Below are 20,965 nucleotides of genomic sequence, written 5' to 3'. Positions count from 1 at the left end.
ACAAGGCGGCTAATTGTTCACATGAATAGTAACTTATATATTCTTATAGATGGACCAAAACCTGACATATCATGGGATTGGAAGGCGACGGGACTCAGATTTGTACTAGGGGGTGGCAATATCTAGATTCTTAGAGGCAGCCATGCGCTTCGAGTGACGTAGGCCCCTAGTGGCAGCGATGCACTGCAAATGACTGAGCTTCATGTTCTTATTAGTGCCAGCCATATATGCAGTTGTTTGGTTTGTCGGCCGTGTCAAGTCACCAACAGGTACCCGGAGGATTTCCTAGTTTTAAGTCATGCTACAACAAAACTGAAGGGATTGAGCCAAACCGCAAATTGATTCCTCCACATTTCTTAGGTTGTATTTTTGTTCCTGAAACAAAATCTTAACGACATTTTAGATTTTCGCCCACGTGTTAAGTTTCATGTTTGTCTTCTCGTCCAAACATTCACTTCGATCGTTGTGATGGAGATCTGATGTCAAATTGTCCCTCGAGTTTTCTAAAACTTTATTTTAGGTGTTCCTTGTTATGGTAGTTGACAACTGGTTTTACCCTCCAAGCATATTCTGAGGAGCAATTTCAACATGGTCCTTCTTACCCCTCTTTTCACATGGGTGGTATATTCTGAGACATAGCTTTTAGTGTGTGATGCAGCATGTCTCGTACGTATTTTTTCCAGTGTGACATGTAGCCTGAGCTATCAGATATTGGTCTAATCCGTCCCAAAGAACGAACTTAAGAAGGATCAGAGTCCGGAAGACTGACTCGAAGAAGAAGCGCCGCCATCCATCTAAACGCCGCCCTTTTGAAGACTAAAACCCTACCTATCTACTAGCCGGATCCGAGACACCAGAAATCCCCTCCCCGCCACCGGCCGCTGGAGCGGTGGGCGAAAGGGAGGCGAATCCATGGGCTTGACGGTGAAGATCGAGGGGAGAAAAGCTTTCCCTACTCACTTTGCGAGAGGGGAAAGAAAAGCTCCATTAAGCATTTCGGATTCAAGCCTAGCTATACCAGATTCCTAATCGGTGTACAAAATCCATATTGGACTGGTCTTTCTAATCGTGGTTAATCCCAACAGCATCAAGACACCTACGATGGCTCTAAGAAAGTGCAAGTTGATTCCATATATTTTCCCTCCAAAACACAAAATACCATAAAAAGTAGAGTATTTAGTTTGTGACCTATATATATGGTCGCGCTATTCGTCATTCTGGGCGAGAATAGTTATTCTTCACCCCCTCTATTTTACCATCAATGCACCGTAATTTTACGTTCCGTAAATTTTGTCTGATTTCCGACGCAAAAAGAGACCGTAAGAAAATATATAATCGCCGTAAAAATATTTTATGTTATGTAAAATTATAAACGTAAAAACACAGTCTAAAATACACATAAACTGCAAATTTTCTTGTCTTATGACTTATATTTTTATTTTCTTATGTCAAATTTTACGTAGTAAATCAATACGAATGTAACTATTTGAATTCCAAACATAATTTAATTATGAAATGATCGTAAGATTACCTCGGGTGAAGAATAACTTATTCTGCATCCTGGGTGATGAATAGTAACACTATATATATATATATATAATATTATGTTATGTAAAATTACAAACATAAAAACATAGTGTAAAATACACATAACCTGTAAATTTTATTGTCTTATGACCTATATTTTTATTTTCTTATGCCAAATTTTACGTAGTGAGTCAATAGAAATGTAACTATTTGAATTCCAAACGTAATTTAATTATGAAATGATCGTAAGATTACCTCGGGTGAAGAATAAGTTATTCTTCACCCGAGGTAATTATTCTTCACCCGAGGTAATCTTACGATCGCTTCCTAAATAAATTACGTTTACAATATAAATAGTTACATGCATATTGATTCAATATGTAAATTTTGGTATAAAAAAAATAAAGATATAGGTTATAATACCAAAAAAAATCACATTTTAAGTATGTTTTACATTATATTTTTACATTCGTAATTTTACGTAACATAATATATTTTTTACAGTGAGTACATATTTTCTTACGCTCTCTTTTTATGTATGAAATAAGACAAAATTTACGAAACGTAAAAATACAGTGCATTATATGAGCAGTTGGTCAAAGTGTGTGTGTGTGTGTGTGTGTGTGTGTTTGACGAAGGGGCGATTTTATTGGTTCAAAATGGAGCATCAAGAGAATACAAACACCATGAGCACACATTCGACCTCTACATAGTTAGGATGCACACAGCCAATACTAACGCACACATACAAAACACACTGGTAAATAGCAAAGTCATATAAGACCAAAAGAATGCGTAGGCGAGGAAAAAACAAAGTGATCAAATCCGCCATCAGCAAACTACAACACCTACCATATTCGCACCAACCATCTCATGACATCACATGAACGACGAGGTTCTTCGACATCAACGCCTTGAGGAAGGGAGCGAGAAGCTCAAGTGTCACACTAGTAGAAAAAAACCCATTTGTCTTGGTTCTGAAACCAGGACTGAAGGCCCTCCACGTGGCCGCTGTCTAGAGCTCCACCTTTAGTCCTGGTTGGTAACATCAACCGGGACTAAAGGAAATTTTACGATTTTTTATTTTATTTTTCAAATTTCTGAATTATTTTACAATTTAATCTCTAATCACTCCTCATCACTGCTCAATTTAACCTCTAATCTCTAATCACCCCTCATCATTCCAAATCATCTACCTTCTTGGCCTGTGACCCATCCTCTCACTACTCCAGCCTGAGCACGCTTAACTTCCGGGTTCTATTCCCCCTCGTTTTCAAGTCTGCACTTGTTGTTTCCCTGACAATACTAAGATGTCAATCCTATTAACCCTCAGGAGTTTAGCTTGAGCATGAACTCATACGTTTCACTGTTTGAGTTTGAAACTATTATTCTAAAAACAATTTTTATTTAGTAACACTAATATTTCTTGAATAAGTAGTTTGACCAAAGTTTGACTAGATTTGACCAAAATTCAAAAAAACTGAAATAATTATTTAGTAACACTAGTACTTCTTGAATAAGTAGTTTGACCATAGTTTGACCAGATTTAACCAAAATTCAAAAAAACTGAAATTTGAGCATAACTTTTTTCCTTTTAGAATATGAGGATTCTAAAAACTTGCAAAACGGCCTATGACAGTCAAAATCGGACGCGTATTTTCATGCTGAACATTTTGATATATTATATGTTTTTTCCGACATCGTATGCAAAAGTTATAGCTGTTTTACTTTTTCATAACACTTTTTGCAAAACATGTCCAAATTTAAGTTTTTTAATTTTCCTAAATAGTAGATGTAGTAATATAACTACATCTCGAAGGATCTTATTTTTTAAAGTTTTTATCATTTTCTTTTGTTTTTTTTTCAAAACTGAAATGGCGATACACCGGTGTGTGTGTGTGTGTGTGTGTGTGTGTGTGTAGAGTTTGAGACACGAACCGGGACTAAAGGGCATCGCACCCTTTAGTCCCAGTTCGTGTCTCAAACCGGGACTAAAGGGCATCACACCCTTTAGTCCCAGTTCGTGTCTTAAACCGGGAATAAAGGTCTCATTTGAACCGGGACTAATGCCTTTAGCCGCTCGAACCGGGACTAATGCTCACATTAGTCCTGGTTTGTAATGCAACCGGGACTAATGTGTATATTGAGCTGTGACCAAAGTTCTGTTTTCTACTAGTGTCATCTCGTCACTGGATCCAACCATTTAAGGCCATAATCTAGGTATTCACCGTGAAGAATCAGTCCGAGCATATCCGAGCAATGTTTTCAATAAGGTAACGACGTAAAAACGTCATCATTGCCAGATATAACCAACTAGTGTCAGATCTAGGCTTTCATCCTGGAGCTCAAGCCCTGGTGTTCGAGTAGCACCACCATCAACGTCACTTATATCTTGTCGCCACCACTTTTCCACGATCTTAGTAGCTACATACAAAATGTGACCACCGCTGTGCACAACCATCTTTCTGCATCAAGCCGTCCCCCATAGTTTGCATCTCATCGTCGAAGTAAACCATCAGATCTAGAGAGACGGACTCTCACTAAGACCTTTCGGTGATCACTACAATCTGCAGCGAGGCCGCCACAAGGACCACACCAATTACGGAGCACACCACCACCGCTACCACCTTGCCGAAGAGAGCTCTATCTAGGCCAATTGGCGAAAGGCAGATCAACATCGCCAACGTGTGATATGTCTCCAACGTATCTATAATTTTTGATTGCTTCATGCTATATTATATTCTGTTTTGGATGATTAATGGGCTTTACTAAGCACTTTTATATGATTTTTGGGACTAACCTATTAACCCAGAGCCCAGTGCTAGTTCCTGTTTTTTCCCTTGTTTCAGTGTTTCGAAGAAAAGAAATATCAAACGGAGTCCAAACGGAATGAAACCTATAGAAGAGTTATTTTTGGAAAGAAAGCAATCCGGGAGACTTGGAGTGCACGTCAGGGGATCAACGAGGAGAGCACGAGGCAGGGGGCACGCCCACCCCCCTGGGCGTGACCTCCACCCTTGTGGCTCCCCTGACCGACTTCTTTCGCCTATATATACCCATATACCCTAAAACCATCGGGGAGCAGAATAGATCGGGGGTTCCGCCGCCAGAAGCCTCCATAGCCACCGAAAACCAATCTAGACCCGTTCTGGCACCCTGCCGGAGGGGGAATCCCTCTCCGGTGGCTATCTTCATCATCTCGGCGCTCTCCATGACGAGGAGGGAGTAGTTCACCCTCGGGGCTGAGGGTATGTACCAGTAGCTATGTGTTTGATCTCTCTCTCTCTCATGTTCTTGAGGTGATACGATCTTGATTGTGATGGCCTGGCTTATTAGGGATGATAGACTACTCATATCAATAAGGAATTCCTTCTTTTCCGGGAGCCCATTCAGACAGAACTCCAAAGTTAAATGTGCTCAGCTTGGAGTAGTGTCAGGATGGGTGACCGACCGGGAAGTTGCTCCCGGGTGCGCACGAGTGAGGACAAAGTGCGCAGAAAAGACTAGTATTGATCTGTGGGGCCAGTCTAGATCCCGCCAGGAGTAACGACCACCGGCGGGTGTGTCCAGGGCGTTACAAGTTGGTATCAGAGCCGACCCTCGCGGTTACATGGATGGTTGCGGACAGGTGCGTGGTCATGTTATTCATGACGTTTGTGACCCGTCATGGCACACGGCATGGCACATGTACTGGACTGGAAGCACAGACGTATGTGCCAAGAGGGAACGTTCCCGTGGCCCGACAAGGACGTCGGTTCCTCTGAGTGGGGGTGTATGTGATAGTCTGGCTTATTAGGGATGATAGACTACTCATATCAATAAGGAATTCCTTCTTTTCCGGGAGCCCATTCATACACAACTCCAAAGTTAAGTGTGCTCAGCTTGGAGTAGTGTCAGGATGGGTGACCGACCGGGAAGTTGCTCCCGGGTGCGCACGAGTGAGGACAAAGTGCGCAGAAAAGACTAGTATTGATCTGTGGCTTTGCTATTATAGTTGGATCTTATGATGTTTCTCCCCCTCTACTCTCTTGTGATGAATTGAGTTTTCCCTTTGAAGTTATCTTATCGGATTGAGTCTTTAAGGATTTGAGAACACTTGATGTATGTATTGCGTGGGATACCCGTGGTGACAATGGGGTATTCTATCGATCCACTTGATGTATGTTTTGGTGATCAACTTGCGGGTTCCGCCCATGAACCTATGCATAGGGGTTGGCACACGTTTTCGTGTTGACTCTCCGGTAGAAACTTTGGGGCACTCTTTGAAGTACTTTGTGTTGGTTTGAATAGATGAATCTGAGATTGTGTGATGCATATCGTATAATCATACCCACGGATACTTGAGGTGACATTGGAGTATCTAGGTGACATTAGGGTTTTGGTTGATTTGTGTCTTAAGGTGTTATTCTAGTACAAACTCTATGATAGATTGAACGGAAAGAATAGCTTCATGTTATTTTACTATGGACTCTTGAATAGATCGATCAGAAAGGATAACTTTGAGGTGGTTTCGTACCCTACCATAATCTCTTTGTTTGTTCTCCGCTATTAGTGACTTTGGAGTGACTCTTTGTTGCATGTTGAGGGATAGTTATATGATCCAATTATGTTATTATTGTTGAGAGAACTTGCACTAGTGAAAGTATGAACCCTAGGCCTTGTTTACTAGCATTGCAATACCGTTTACGCTCACTTTTATCATTAGTTACCTTGCTTTTTTATATTTTCAGATTACAAAAACCTTTATCTACCATCGATATTGCACTTGTATCACCATCTCTTCGCCGAACTAGTGCACCTATACAATTTACCATTGTATTGGGTGTGTTGGGGACACAAGAGACTCTTTGTTATTTGGTTGCAGGGTTGCTTGAGAGAGACCATCTTCATCCTACGCCTCCCACGGATTGATAAACCTTAAGTCATCCACTTGAGGGAAATTTTCTACTGTCCTACAAACCTCTGCACTTAGAGGCCCAACAACGTCTACAAGAAGAAGGTTGTGTAGTAGACATCAAGCTCTTTTCTGGTGCCGTTGCCGGGGAGGTTAGCGCTTGAAGGTATATCTTTAGATCTTGCAATCGAATCTTTTTGTTTCTTGTTTTAGCACTAGTTTAGTTTATAAAAAAATTTACAAAAAAATGGAATTGAGTTCGCCGCATACGCTTCACCTTTTTAATATCTTTCATGAGTATGATGGAAAGGAAAAATGTGCCAAAGTGTTAGAAGAAGAATGCATTAAAATGTTTGGCACTAAATCTTTGAATGATGAGCATGATTGCAATGTTATTAGTATGAACTCTTTGAATATCCATAGTACCAATGATGATTGCACTAGTTATGATGAGAATGTCTCTTATAAGCATGTCAATTTTTGTGGAGTGCATAGAGTTTGCAAGTACACACCAATTAGGGAAGATAGATTTTGCAAGAGGCATAAGTACTTAGAAACTAAATGGTTACAAGAAAGGCTAGATGTTTGTGCTGAAAATTTAAATTATCTTAGCCGTACTTGTGAACTTTGCAATGAACGTGGTCATTTAACCATTCGATGCAAATTGTTTCATGATCTAATCGTTTCCAAAAATTGTGATGACTTGATTTCCCTTGCACATCATAATGAACTTAGTTTGCTTATGGGTTATGAAGAAATGGAACGTATAACTAACTATCTTCCAGTATTTGCCTGTGATAAACTTCTTGATTTTGATCTAGAGGAAATTTATATGTATTGTGCGGTGAATTGTATTGAAAATCCTCATATTGCCAATTACATAAAGAAATGAAAACAAATAGAATATGAAGAGAATACTAATGAAAGGGAAGAGACTTCCCAATATCCTCCTATTTTTTCTTATGATGAATCAGGTAACGAGGAGGAGCCTTCTATTCAACCAATCTCATTAATAAGGAGCTCCAAAAAGAGGGTTGAACCCACACATGATGTGAAGAAGAAAAAGAAAAGACGGAGAAGCAACGGTAAAAAGGTATCCCTCCCAAATGATGTTGCTCCTATTACTCATTGTGATGATGATAATTGCTATACTATCGGTGCTATCCATACTATTAATGATGAGAGTGATTATGCTTATGATATGAAAAGGCCCAAGCTTGGGGATGCTATGTTTGATGAGAATGACATGTTTGAGAATATATTTGCTGCAATTAATGTTTGTACCAAGCTTGGGGATGCTATGTTTAATGAAGATGATATTTCTAGCCTCCCAAGTTTTGATATGCAAATTTGTTATGATGATAGCATGCCTCCTACTTATGATGATTATTTTGATGAAAGTGCGTTTGGAAGAGTGTTAACTTTAGGAAGTAATGATCCCACTATTTTGGAGGATGTTGAATCTTATTGTGATAATTATTAAAGTGGATTTGGAGAGGTCATGACTTTCTTTAGTAATGATTCCACTATCTTGGAAGAGGTTTCAATTGATTATGATGAGAACAAAGTTGCTACTTATGATGATTATTGTGATGATACTTATGCTATAAAAAGTAGTGATGATTATATTTATAAAACTTGTCATGATTATGATTACCCCTTTTCTGAACATTACTCTTTTAGTATGGAAACAATTTATAATATTCGAGTTTCTTATGATACTCCCACTATTCCGAATGAGAAGAATTTTGCTTATGTGGAGAGTAATAAAATTTCTATGCTTGTAGATCATGAAAAGAATGCTTTATGTGATAGTTATATTGTTGAATTCATTCATGATGCTACTGAAAATTATTATGAGGGAGGAACATATGCTTGTAGGAATTGCAATAGTATCAAGTTTCCTCTCTATGCGCTTAAAATCTTGAAGTTATGCTTGTTTTGCTTTCCTATGCTAGTTGATTATTGTTCCCATAAATTGTTTGCTCACAAAATCCCTATGCATAGGAAGTGTGTTAGGCTTAAATGTGCTAGTTATATTCTTCATGATGCTCTTTTTGTGTTTCAATTCTTATCTTTTATGTGAGCATCATTGAAATCATCATGCCTAGCTTAGGGGCGTTAAACGATAACGCTTGTTGGGAGGCAACCCAATTTTATTTTTGTTCCTTACTTTTTGCTCCTGTTTAGTAATAAATAATTCATCTAGCCTCTTCTTAGATGTGGTTTTATGTTTTAATTAGTGGTTGTGCCAAGTAGAACCTTTCGGAAGACTTGGGTGAAGTCTTTGTGATCTTGCTGTAAAAAACAGAAACTTTAGTGCTCACGAGATTAGCTGCCATTTTTTTACTGGAGAGTGCTATTAAGTCGATTCTTTTTGAAGAGGATTAATAGACAAATTCCCCAGGTCCACCAATTTATTTGAGAATTTTATGAGTTCCATAAGTATACGTTTGATCCAGATTACTACAGACTGTTCTGTTTTTGAAAGATTCTGTTTTCTATGTGTTGTTTGCTTATTTTGATGAATCTTTGAGTAGTATCGGAGGGTATGAACCATACATGAGTTGGAATACAGTAGATATTACACCAATATGAATTTAGAATGAGTTCATAACAGTACCTAAGTGGTGATTTATTTTCTTATACTAACAGAGCTTACGAGTTTTCTGTTAAGTTTTGTGTTGTGAAGTTTTCAAGTTTTGGGTAAAGATTCAATGGATTATGGAACAAGGAGTGGCAAGAGCCTAAGCTTGGGGATGCCCAAGGCACCCCAAGGTAATATTCAAGGACAACCAAAAGCCTAAGCTTGGGGATGCCCCGGAAGGCATCCCCTCTTTCGTCTTTGTTCATCGGTAACTTTACTTGGAGCTATATTTTTATTTACCACATGATAAGTGTTTTGCTTGGAGCGTCATTTTATTTTATTTAGTTTTGCTTGCTGCTTGAATAAAATACCAAGATCTTAAATTCTTAAATGTTAGAGAGTCTTCATATAGTTGCATAATTATTTGACTACTCATTGATCGTCACTTATATCTTTTGGAGTAGTTTGTTGTTGCTCTAGTGCTTCACTTATATCTTTTAGAGCACGGTGGTGGATTTGTTTTATAGAAACTATTATTCTCTCATGCTTCACTTATATTATTTTGAGAGTCTTAAACAGCATGGTAATTTTCTTAAATTGGGAAACTAATCCTAATATGCTAAGTATTCGAGACTAGTAAAAAACTTTCTTATGAGTGTGCTGAATACTAAGAGAAGTTTGATCATTGATGATTGTTTTGAGATATGGAGGTAGTGATATTAAAGTTGTGCTAGTTGAGTAGTTGTGAAATTGAGAAATACTTGTGTTGAAGTTTACAAGTCTCATAGCATGCACATATGGTAAACGTTATGTAACAAATTTGAAACATTAGGTGTTCTTTGATTGTCTTCCTTATGAGTGGCGGTCGGGGACGAGCGATGGTCTTTTCCTACCAATCTACCCCCCTAGGAGCATGCACGTAGTGCTTGGTTTTTGATGACTTGTAGATTTTTGCAATAAGTATGTGAGTTCTTTATGACTAGTGTTGAGTCCATGGATTATACACACTCTTACCCTTCCATCATTGCTAGCCTCTTCGGTACCGTGCATTGCCCTTTCTCACATTGAGAGTTGGTGCAAACTTCGCCGGTGCATCCAAACCCCGTGATATGATATGCTCTTTCACACATAAACCTCCTTATATCTTCCTCAAAACAGCCACCATATCTACCTATTATGGCATTTCCATAGCCATTCCGAGATATATTGCCATGCAACTTTCCACCATTCCGTTTATCATGACACGCTCATCATTGTCATATTGCTTTGCATAATCATGTAGTTGACATCGTATTTGTGGCAAAGCCACCGTTCATAATTTTTCATACATGTCACTCTTGATTCATTGCTATCCCGGTATACCACCGGAAGCATTCATATAGAGTCATACCTTGTTCTAGTATCGAGTTGTAATCATTGAGTTGTAAATAAATAGAAGTGTGATGATCATCATTCATAGAGCATTGTCCCCCAAAAAAGAGAAAGGCCAAAAATATATATAAAAAAGGGACAATGCTACTATCCTTTTTTCCACACTTGTGCTTCAAAGTAGCACCATGATTTTCATGATAGAGTCTCTTGTTTTGTCACTTTCATATACTAGTGGGAATTTTTCATTATAGAACTTGGCTTGTATATTCCAATAATGGGCTTCCTCAAATGCCCTAGGTCTTCGTGAGCAAGCAAGTTGGATGCACACCCACTTAGTTTCTTTTGTTGAGCTTTCACGCATTTATAGCTCTAGTGCATCCGTTGCATGGCAATCCCTACTCCTTACATTAACATCAATCAATGGGCATCTCCATAGCCCGTTGATTAGCCGTGTTGATGTGAGACTTTCTCCTTTTTTGTCTTCTCCACATAACCCCCATCATTATATTCTATTCCACCCATAGTGCTATATCCATGGCTCGTGCTCATGTATTGCGTGAAGGTTGAAAAAGTTTGAGATTACTAAAGTATGAAACAATTGCTTGGCTTGTCATCGGGGTTGTGCATGATGAGAGCATTCTTGTGTGACGAAAATGGAGCATGACTAAACTATATGATTTTGTAGGGATGAACTTTCTTTGGCCATGTTATTTTGAGAAGACATAATTGCTTAGTTAGTATGCTTGAAGTATTATTGCTTTTATGTCAATATTAAACTTCTATCTTGAATCTTTCGGATCTGAATATTCATACCACAATTAAGAGGGTTACATTAAAAAAATTATGCCAAGTAGCATTCCGCATCAAAAATTCTATTATTATCATTTACCTACTCGAGGACGAGCAGGAATTAAGCTTGGGGATGCTTGATACGTCTCCAACGTATCTATAATTTTTTATTGCTTCATGCTATATTATATTTTGTTTTGGATGATTAATGGGCTTTACTGACCACTTTTATATGATTTTTGGGACTAACCTATTAACCCAGAGCCCAGTGCCACTTCTTGTTTTTTCCCCTTGTTTCAGTGTTTCGAAGAAAAGGAATATCAAACGGAGTCCAAACGGAATGAAACCAATGGGAGAGTTAATTTTGGAAAGAAAGCAATCCGGGAGACTTGGAGTGCACGTCAGGGGATCAACGAGGAGAGCACGAGGCAGGGGGCGCACCCACCCCCTGGGCGCGCCCTCCACCCTCATGGTGAAGGAAATATGCCCTAGAGGCAATAATAAAGTTATTATTTATTTCCTTATATCATGATAAATGTTTATTATTCATGCTAGAATTGTATTAACCGGAAACATAATACATGTGTGAATACATAGACAAACAGAGTGTCACTAGTATGCCTCTACTTGACTAGCTCGTTAATCGAAGATGGTTATGTTTCCTAACCAAATAGACATGTGTTGTCATTTTATTAACGTGATCAGATCATTAGGAGAATGATGTGATTGACATGACCCATTCCATTAGCTTAGCACCTGATCGTTTAGTATGTTGCTATTGCTTTCTTCATGACTTATACATGTTCCTATGACTATGAGATTATGCAACTCCCGTTTGCCGGAGGAACACTTTGTGTGCTACCAAACGTCACAATGTAACTGGGTGATTATAAAGGAGCTCTACAGGTGTCTCCAAAGGTACATGTTGGGTTGGCGTATTTCGAGATTAGGATTTGTCACTCTGATTGTTGGAGAGGTATCTCTGGGCCCTCTAGGTAATGCACATCACATAAGCCTTGCAAGCATTGCAACTAATGAGTTAGTTGCGGGATGATGTATTACAGAACGAGTAAAGAGACGTGTCTCGGTCATGTCTACATTCTCGAACCGTAGGGTCCGCACGCTTAACGTTACGATGACAGTTTCATTATGAGTTTATGTATTTGATGTACCGAAGGTTGTTCGGAGTCCCGGATGTGATCATGGACATGACGAGGAGTCTCGAAATGGTCGAGACATAAAGATCGATATATTGGAAGCCTATATTTGGATATCGGAATCGTTCCGGGTGAAATCGGGATTTTACCGGAGTACCGGGGGGTTACCGGAACCCCCCGGGGGTTATTGGGCCTACATGGGCCCTAAGGGAGAAGAGGAAAGGAGGCAAGAGGTGGCCGCGCGCCCCTCCCCTCCCTAGTCCGAATAGGACAAGGAGAGGGGGGCGGCGCCCCCCCTTTCCTTTCCCTCTTCCTCCTCTTTCCCACTTCTCCTTCTCCAACTAGGAAAGAAGGGAGTCCTACTCCCGGTGGGAGTAGGACTCCCCCTTGGCGCGCCCTCCTTGGCCGGCCGCCCCCTCCCCTTGGCTCCTTTATATACGGGGGCAGGGGCACCCCATGACACACAAGTTGATCTTCGTGATCGTTCCTTAGCCGTGTGCGGTGCCCCCCTCCACCATATTCCACCTCGGTCATATTGTAGCGGTGCTTAGGCGAAGCCCTGCGATGGTTGAACATCAAGATCGTCACCACGCCGTCGTGCTGACGGAACTCCTCCCCGAAGCTTTGCTGGATCGGAGCCCGGGGAGCGTCATCGAGCTGAACGTGTGCCAAGAACTCAGAGGTGCCGGAGTAACGGTGCTTGGATCGGTTGGACCGGGAAGACGTACGACTACTTCCTCTATGTTGCGTCAACGCTTCCGCTTCGGTCTACGAGGGTACGTAGACAACACTCTCCCCTCTCGTTGCTATGCATCACCATGATCTTGCGTGTGCGTAGGAATTTTTTTGAAATTACTACGTTCCCCAGCAGTGGTATCAGAGCCAGGTTTTATGGTTTGATGTTATATGCACGAGTAGAACACAAGTGAGTTGTGGGCGATATAAGTCATACTGCTTACCAGCATGTCATACTTTGGTTCAGAGGTATTGTTGGATGAAGCAGCCCGGACCGACATTACGCGTACGCTTACGCGAGACTGGTTCTACCGCCGTGCTTTGCACACAGGTGGCTGGCGGGTGTCAGTTTCTCCAACTTTAGTTGAACCGAGTGTGGCTAAGCCCAGTCCTTGCGAAGGTTAAAACAGCACCAACTTGACAAACTATCGTTGTGGTTTTGATGCATAGGTAAGATTGGTTCTTGCTTAAGCCCGTAGCAGCCACGTAAAACTTGCAACAAACAAAGTAGAGGACGTCTAACTTGTTTTTGCAGGGCATGTTGTGATGTGATATGGTCAAGACGTGATGAGATATAAGTTGTTGTATGAGATAATCATGTTTTGTTGAAGTTATCGGCAACTGGCAAAAGCCTTATGGTTGTCTCTCTATTGCATAAGATGCAAGCGCCCAATAATTGCTTTACTTTATAACTATGCGATAGCAATAGTTGCAAGAGCAATTGTTGGCGAGACGACCACGTGACGACACATTGATATAGATCAAGATGATGGAGATCATGGTGTCATGCCGGTAACTATAGAGATCATGACAATACTTTGGAGATGGAGATCAAAGGCGCAAGATGATGATGGCCATATCATGTCACATATTATGATTGCATATGATGTTTATCTTTTATACATCTTATTTTGCTTAGTTTGACGGTAGCATTTTAAGATGATCTCTCAATAATTATCAAGAAGTGTTCTCCCTGAGTATGCACCGTTGCGAAAGCTCTTCGTGCTGAGACACCACGTGATGATCGGGTGTGATAGGCTCTACGTTCAAATACAACGGGTGCAAAACAGTTGCACACGCGGAATACTCAGGTTAAACTTGACGAGCCTAGCATATACAGATATGGCCTCAGAACACGGAGACCGAAAGGTCGAACGTGAATCATATAGTAGATATGATCAACATAGTGATGTTCACCATTGAAAACTACTCCATCTCACGTGATGATCGGACATGGTTTAGTTGATTTGGATCACGTGATCACTTAGAGGATTAGAGGGATGTCTATCTAAGTGGGAGTTCTTAAGTAATATGATTAATTGGACTTTAATTTATCATGAACTTAGTCCTGGTAGTATTAGCATATCTATGTTGTAGATCAATAGCTCGCGTTGTTGCTTTCATATGTTTATTTTGATATGTTCCTAGAGAAAATTGTGTTGAAAGATGTTAGTAGCAATGATGCAGATTGGATCCGTGATCTGAGGTTTATCCTCATTGCTGCATAGAAGAATTATGTCCTTGATGCACCGCTAGGTAACAGACCTATTGCAGGAGCATATGTAGACGTTATGAACGTTTGGCTAGCTCAATATGATGACTAATTGATAGTTTAGTGCACCATGCTTAACGGCTTAGAATCGGGACTTCAAAGACGTTTTGAACGTCATGGACCATATGAGATGTTCCAGGAGTTGAAGTTAATATTTCAAGCAAATACCCAAGTTGAGAGATATGAAGTCTCCAACAAGTTCTATAGCTAAAAGATGGAGGAGAATCGCTCAACTAGTGAGCATGTGCTCAGATTGTCTGGGTACTATAATTGCTTGAATCAAGTGGGAGTTAATCTTCCAGATAAAATAGTGATTGACAGAATTTTCTAGTCACCATCACCAAGTTAGTAGAACTTCGTGATGAACTATGATATGCAAGGGATAACAGAAACGATTCCCAAGCTCTTCATAATGCTGAAATTGACGAAGGTAGAGATCGAGAAAAACATCAAGTGTTGGTGGTTGACAAGATCACTAGTTTCAAGAAAAGGGAAAAGGGAAGAAAGGGGAACTTCAAGAAGAACGGCAAGCAAGTTGCTGCTCAAGTGAAAAACCCAAGTCTGGACCTAAGCCTGAAACTGAGTGCTTCTACTGCAAAGGGACTGGTCACTAGAAGCGGAACTATCCCAAGTGATTGGCGGATAAGAAGGATGGCAAAGTGAACATAAGTATATTTGATATACATGTTATTGATGTGTACTTTACTAGTGTTTATAGCAACCCCTCAGTATTTGATACTAGTTCAGTTGCTAAGATTAGTAACTCGAAACGGGAGTTGCAGAATAAACAGAGACTAGTTAAGGGTGAAGTGACGATGTGTGTTGGAAGTGGTTCCAAGATTGATATGATCATCATCGCACACTCCCTATACTTTTGGGATTAGTGTTGAACCTAAATAAGTATTATTTGGTGTTTGCGTTGAGCATGATTATGATTTGATCATGTTTATTGCAATACGGTTATTCATTTAAGTAAGAAAATAAATTGTTGTTCTGTTTACATGAATAAAACCTTATATGGTTACATACCCAATGAAAATGGTTCGTTGGATCTCGATCATAGTGATACACATATTCATAATATTGAAACCAAAAGATGCAAAGTTAATAATGATGGTGCAATTTATTTGTGGCACTGCCGTTTAGGTCATATTGGTGTAAGGCACATGAAGAAAATCCATACTGATGGGCTTTTGGAATCACTTGATTATGAATCAGTTGATGCTTGCGAACCATGCCTCATGGGCAAGATGACTAAGACTCCGTCCTCCAGTACAATGGAGCGAGCAACAGATTTGTTGGAAATCATACATACTGATGTATGTGGTCCGATGAATATTGAGGCTCGTGGCAGGTATCATTATTTTCTGATCTTCACAGATGATTTGAGCAGATATGAGTATATCTACTTGATGAAACACAAGTCTGAAACATTTGAAAAGTTCAAAGAATTTCAGAGTGAAGTGGAGAATCATCGTAACAAAAATGAAAGTTTCTACGATATGATCGCAGAAGTAAAATATTTGAGTTACGAGTTTGGCCTTCAGTTAAAAACAATATGAAATAGTTTCACTACTCACGCCACCTGGAACACCACAGCATAATGGTGTGTCCGAACGTCATAACCGTACTTTATTAGATATGTTGCGATCTATGACGTCTCTTACCGATCTACCAATATCGTTTTGGGGTTATGCATTAAAGACAGCTGCATTCACGTTTAAAAGGGCACCATCTAAGTCACCATCTAAGTCCGTTGAGATGACACAATCTGAACTGTGGTTTGGCAAGAAACCAAAGTTGTGGTTTCTTAAAGTTTGGGATTGTGATGCTTATGTGAAAAAGCTTCAACCTGATAAGCTCGAACCCAAATCGGAGAAATGTGTCTTCATAGGATATCCAAAGGAGACTATTGGATACACCTTCTATCACAGATCCGAAGGCAAGACTTTTGTTGCTAAGTTCGGAAACTTTCTGGAGAAGGAGTTTCTCTCGAAAGAAGTGAGTGGGAGGAAAGTAGAACTTGACGAGGTAACTGTACCTGCTCCCTTATTGGAAAGTAGTGCATCACAGAAAACTGTTTCTGTGACACCTACACCAATTAGTGAGGAAGCTAATGATGATGATCATGTAACTTCAGATCAAGTTACTACCGAATCTCGTAGGTAAACCAGAGTGAGATCCGCACCAGAGTGGTACGGTAATCCAGTTCTGGAGGTCATGTTACTTGACCATGACGAACCTATGAACTATGAGGAAGCGATGATGAGCCCAGATTCCGCGAAATGGCTTGAGGCCATGAAATCTGAGATGAGATCCATGTATGAGAACAAAGTATGGACTTTGATTGACTTGCCCAATGATCGGCGAGCCATTGAGATTAAATGGATCTTCAAGAGGAAGACGGACGCTGATAGTAGTGTTACTATCTACAAAGCTAGAATTGTCGCAAAAAGGTTTTCGACAAGTTCAAGGTGTTGACTATGATGAGAGTTTCTCACTCGTATCTATGCTTAAGTCTATCCGAATCATGTTAGCAATTGCCGCATTTTATGAAATCTGGCAAATGGATAAACAAAACTGCATTCCTTAATGGATTTATTTAAGAAGAGTTGTATATGATGCAACCAGAAGGTTTTGTCGATCCTAAAGGTGTTAACAAAATGTGCAAGCTCCAGCGATCCATCTATGGACTGGTGCAAGCATCTCGGAGTTGGAATATACGCTTTGATGAGTTGATCAAAGCATATAGTTTTATACAGACTTGCGGTGAAGTCTGTATTTACAAGAAAGTGAGTGGAAGCACTACAGCATTTCTGATAAGTATATGTGAATGACATATTGTTGATTAGAAATAATGTAGAATTATTCTGCAAAGCATAAAGGAGAGTTTGAAAGGAATTTTTCAAAGAAAGACCTCGGTAAAGCTGCTTACATATTGAGCATCAAGATCTATAGAGATAGATCAAGACGCTTGATAAGTTTTTTCAATGAGTACATACCTTGACAATATTTTGAAGTAGTTCAAAAATGGAACAGTCAAAGAAAGAGTTCTTGGCTGTGTTACAAGGTGTGAAATTGAGTAAGACTCAAAGCCCGACCACGGCAGAAGATAGAAATAAAATGAAAGTCATTCCCTATGCCTCAGCCATAGGTTCTATAAAGTATGCCATGCTGTGTACCAGATCTATTGTATACCCTACACTGTGTTAAGCAAGGGAGTACAATAGTGATCTAAGAGCAGATTACTAGACAGCAGTCAAAATTATCCTTAGTGGAATAAGGAAATATTTCTCAATTATGGAGGTGACAAAAGGTTCGTCGTAAAGGGTTACGTCGATGCAAGTTTTGACACTGATCCAGATGACTCTAAGTCTCAATCTGGATACATATTGAAAGTGGGAGCAATTAGCTAGAGTAGCTCCGTGCAGAGCATTGTAGACATAGAATTCGCAAAATACTTACGGATCTGTATGTGACAGACCCGTTGACTAATATTATCTCACAAGCAAAACATGATCACACCTTAGTTTTGGGTCTTAATCACATAGCGATGTGAACTAGATTATTGAATCTAGTAAACCCTTTGGGTGTTAGGTCACATGACGATGTGAACCAATCACATAAAGATGTGAACTATTGGTGTTAAATCACATGGCGATGTGTACTAGATTATTGACTCTAGTGCAAGTGGGAGACTGAAGGAAATATGCCCTAGAGGCAATAATACAGTTATTATTTATTTCCTTATATCATGATAAATGTTTATTATTCATGCTAGAATTGTATTAACCGGAAACATAATACATGTGTGAATACATAGACAAACAGAGTGTCACTAGTATGCCTCTACTTGACTAGCTCGTTAATCGAAGATGGTTATGTTTCCTAACCATGAACAAAAGAGTTGTTATTTCATTAACGGGATCACATCATTAGGTGAATGATCTGATTGACATGACCCATTCCATTAGCTTAGCACCCGATCATTTAGTATGTTGCTATTGCTTTCTTCATGACTTATACATGTTCCTATGACTATGAGATTATGCAACTCCCGTTTGCCGGAGGAACACTTTGTGAGCTACCAAACATCACAACGTAACTGGGTGATTATAAAGGTGCTCTACAGGTGTCTCCAAAGGTACATGTTGGGTTGGCGCATTTCGAGATTAGGATTTGTCACTCCGATTGTCGGAGAGGTATCTCTGGGCCCTCTCGGTAATGCACATCACATAAGCCTTGCAAGCATTGCAACTAATGAGTTAGTTGTGAGATGATGTATTACGGAACGAGTAAAGAGACTTGCCGATAACGAGATTGAACTAGGTATTGAGATACCGATGATCGAATCTCGGGCAAGTAACATACCGATGACAAAGGGAACAACGTATGTTGTTATGCGGTCTGACTGATAAAGATCTTCGTAGAATGTGTAGGAACCAATATGAGCATCCAGGTTCCGCTATTGGTTATTGACCGGAGACGTGTCTCGGTCATGTCTACATTGTTCTCGAACCCTAGGGTCCGCACGCTTAATGTTACGATGACAGTTTCATTATGAGTTTATGTATTTTGATGTACCGAAGGTTGTTCGGAGTCCCGGATGTGATCATGGACATGACGAGGAGTCTCAAAATGGTCGAGACATAAAGATCGATATATTGGAAGCCTATATTTGGATATCAGAATCGTTCCGGGTGAAATCGGGATTTTACCGGAGTACCGGGGGGTTACCGGAACCCCCCGGGGATTATTGGGCCTACATGGGCCCTAAGGGAGAAGAGGAAAGGAGGCAAGAGGTGGCCGCGGGCCCCTCCCCTCCCTAGTCCGAATAGGACAAGGAGAGGGGGGCGGCGCCCCCCTTTCCTTTCCCTCTTCCTCCTCTTTCCCACTTCTCCTTCTCCAACTAGGAAAGAAGGGAGTCCTACTCCCGGTGGGAGTAGGACTCCCCCTTGGCGCGCCCTCCTTGGCCGGCCGCCCCCTCCCCTTGGCTCCTTTATATACGGGGGCAGGGGGGCACCCTAGAACACACAAGTTGATCTTCGTGATCGTTCCTTAGCCGTGTGCGGTGCCCCCCTCCACCATATTCCACCTCGGTCATATTGTAGCGGTGCTTAGGCGAAGCCCTGCGACGGTTGAACATCAAGATCGTCACCACGCCGTCGTGCTGACGGAACTCCTCCCCGAAGCTTTGCTGGATCGGAGCCCGGGGAGCGTCATCGAGCTGAACGTGTGCCAAGAACTCAGAGGTGCCGGAGTAACGGTGCTTGGATCGGTTGGACCGGGAAGACGTACGACTACTTCCTCTATGTTGCGTCAACGCTTCCGCTTCGGTCTACGAGGGTACGTAGACAACACTCTCCCCTCTCGTTGCTATGCATCACCATGATCTTGCGTGTGCGTAGGAATTTTTTTGAAATTACTACGTTCCCCAACACATGGGCCCCTCATGGCTCCCCTGACCGACTTCGTTCGCCTATATATATATACCCATATACCCTAAAACCATCGGGGAGCAGAATAGATCGGGAGTTCCGCCGCCAGAAGCCTCCGTAGCCACCGAAAACCAATCTAGACCCGTTCCGGCTCCCTGTGCTCTCCATGACGAGGAGGGAGTAGTTCACCCTCGGGGCTGAGGGTATGTACCAATAGCTATGTGTTTGATCTCTCTCTCTCTCTCTCTCTCGTGTTCTTGAGGTGATACGATCTTGATGTATCACAAGCTTTGCTATTATAGTTGGATCTTATGATGTTTCTCCCCCTCTACTCTCTTGTGATGAATTGAGTTTTCCCTTTGAAGTTATCTTATCGGATTGAGTCTTTAAGGATTTGAGAACACTTGATGTATGTATTGCGTGGGATACCCGTGGTGACAATGGGGTATTCTATCGATCCACTTGATGTATGTTTTGGTGATCAACTTGCAGGTTCCGCCCATGAACCTATGCATAGGGGTTGGCACACGTTTTCGTCTTGACTCTCCGGTAGAAACTTTGGGACACTCTTTGAAGTACTTTGTGTTGGTTTGAATAGATGAATCTGAGATTGCGTGATGCATATCGTATAATCACACCCATGGATACTTGAGGTGACATTGGAGTATCTAGGTGACATTAGGGTTTTGGTTGTTTTGTGTCTTAAGGTGTTATTCTAGTACGAACTCTATGATAGATTGAATGGAAAGAATAGCTTCATGTTATTTTACTACAGACTCTTGAATAGATCGATCATAAAGGATAACTTTGAGGTGGTTTCGTACCCTACCATAATCTCTTCGTTTGTTCTCTACTATTAGTGACTTTGGAGTGACTCTTTTTTGCATGTTGAGGGATAGTTATATGATCCAATTA

This window comes from Triticum urartu, chromosome 5 (assembly GCF_003073215.2).
Source record: "Triticum urartu cultivar G1812 chromosome 5, Tu2.1, whole genome shotgun sequence".
Taxonomy (NCBI): domain Eukaryota; kingdom Viridiplantae; phylum Streptophyta; class Magnoliopsida; order Poales; family Poaceae; genus Triticum; species Triticum urartu.
The sequence above is the reverse complement of the archived record's forward strand: the minus strand, read 5'-3'. Positions refer to the sequence as shown.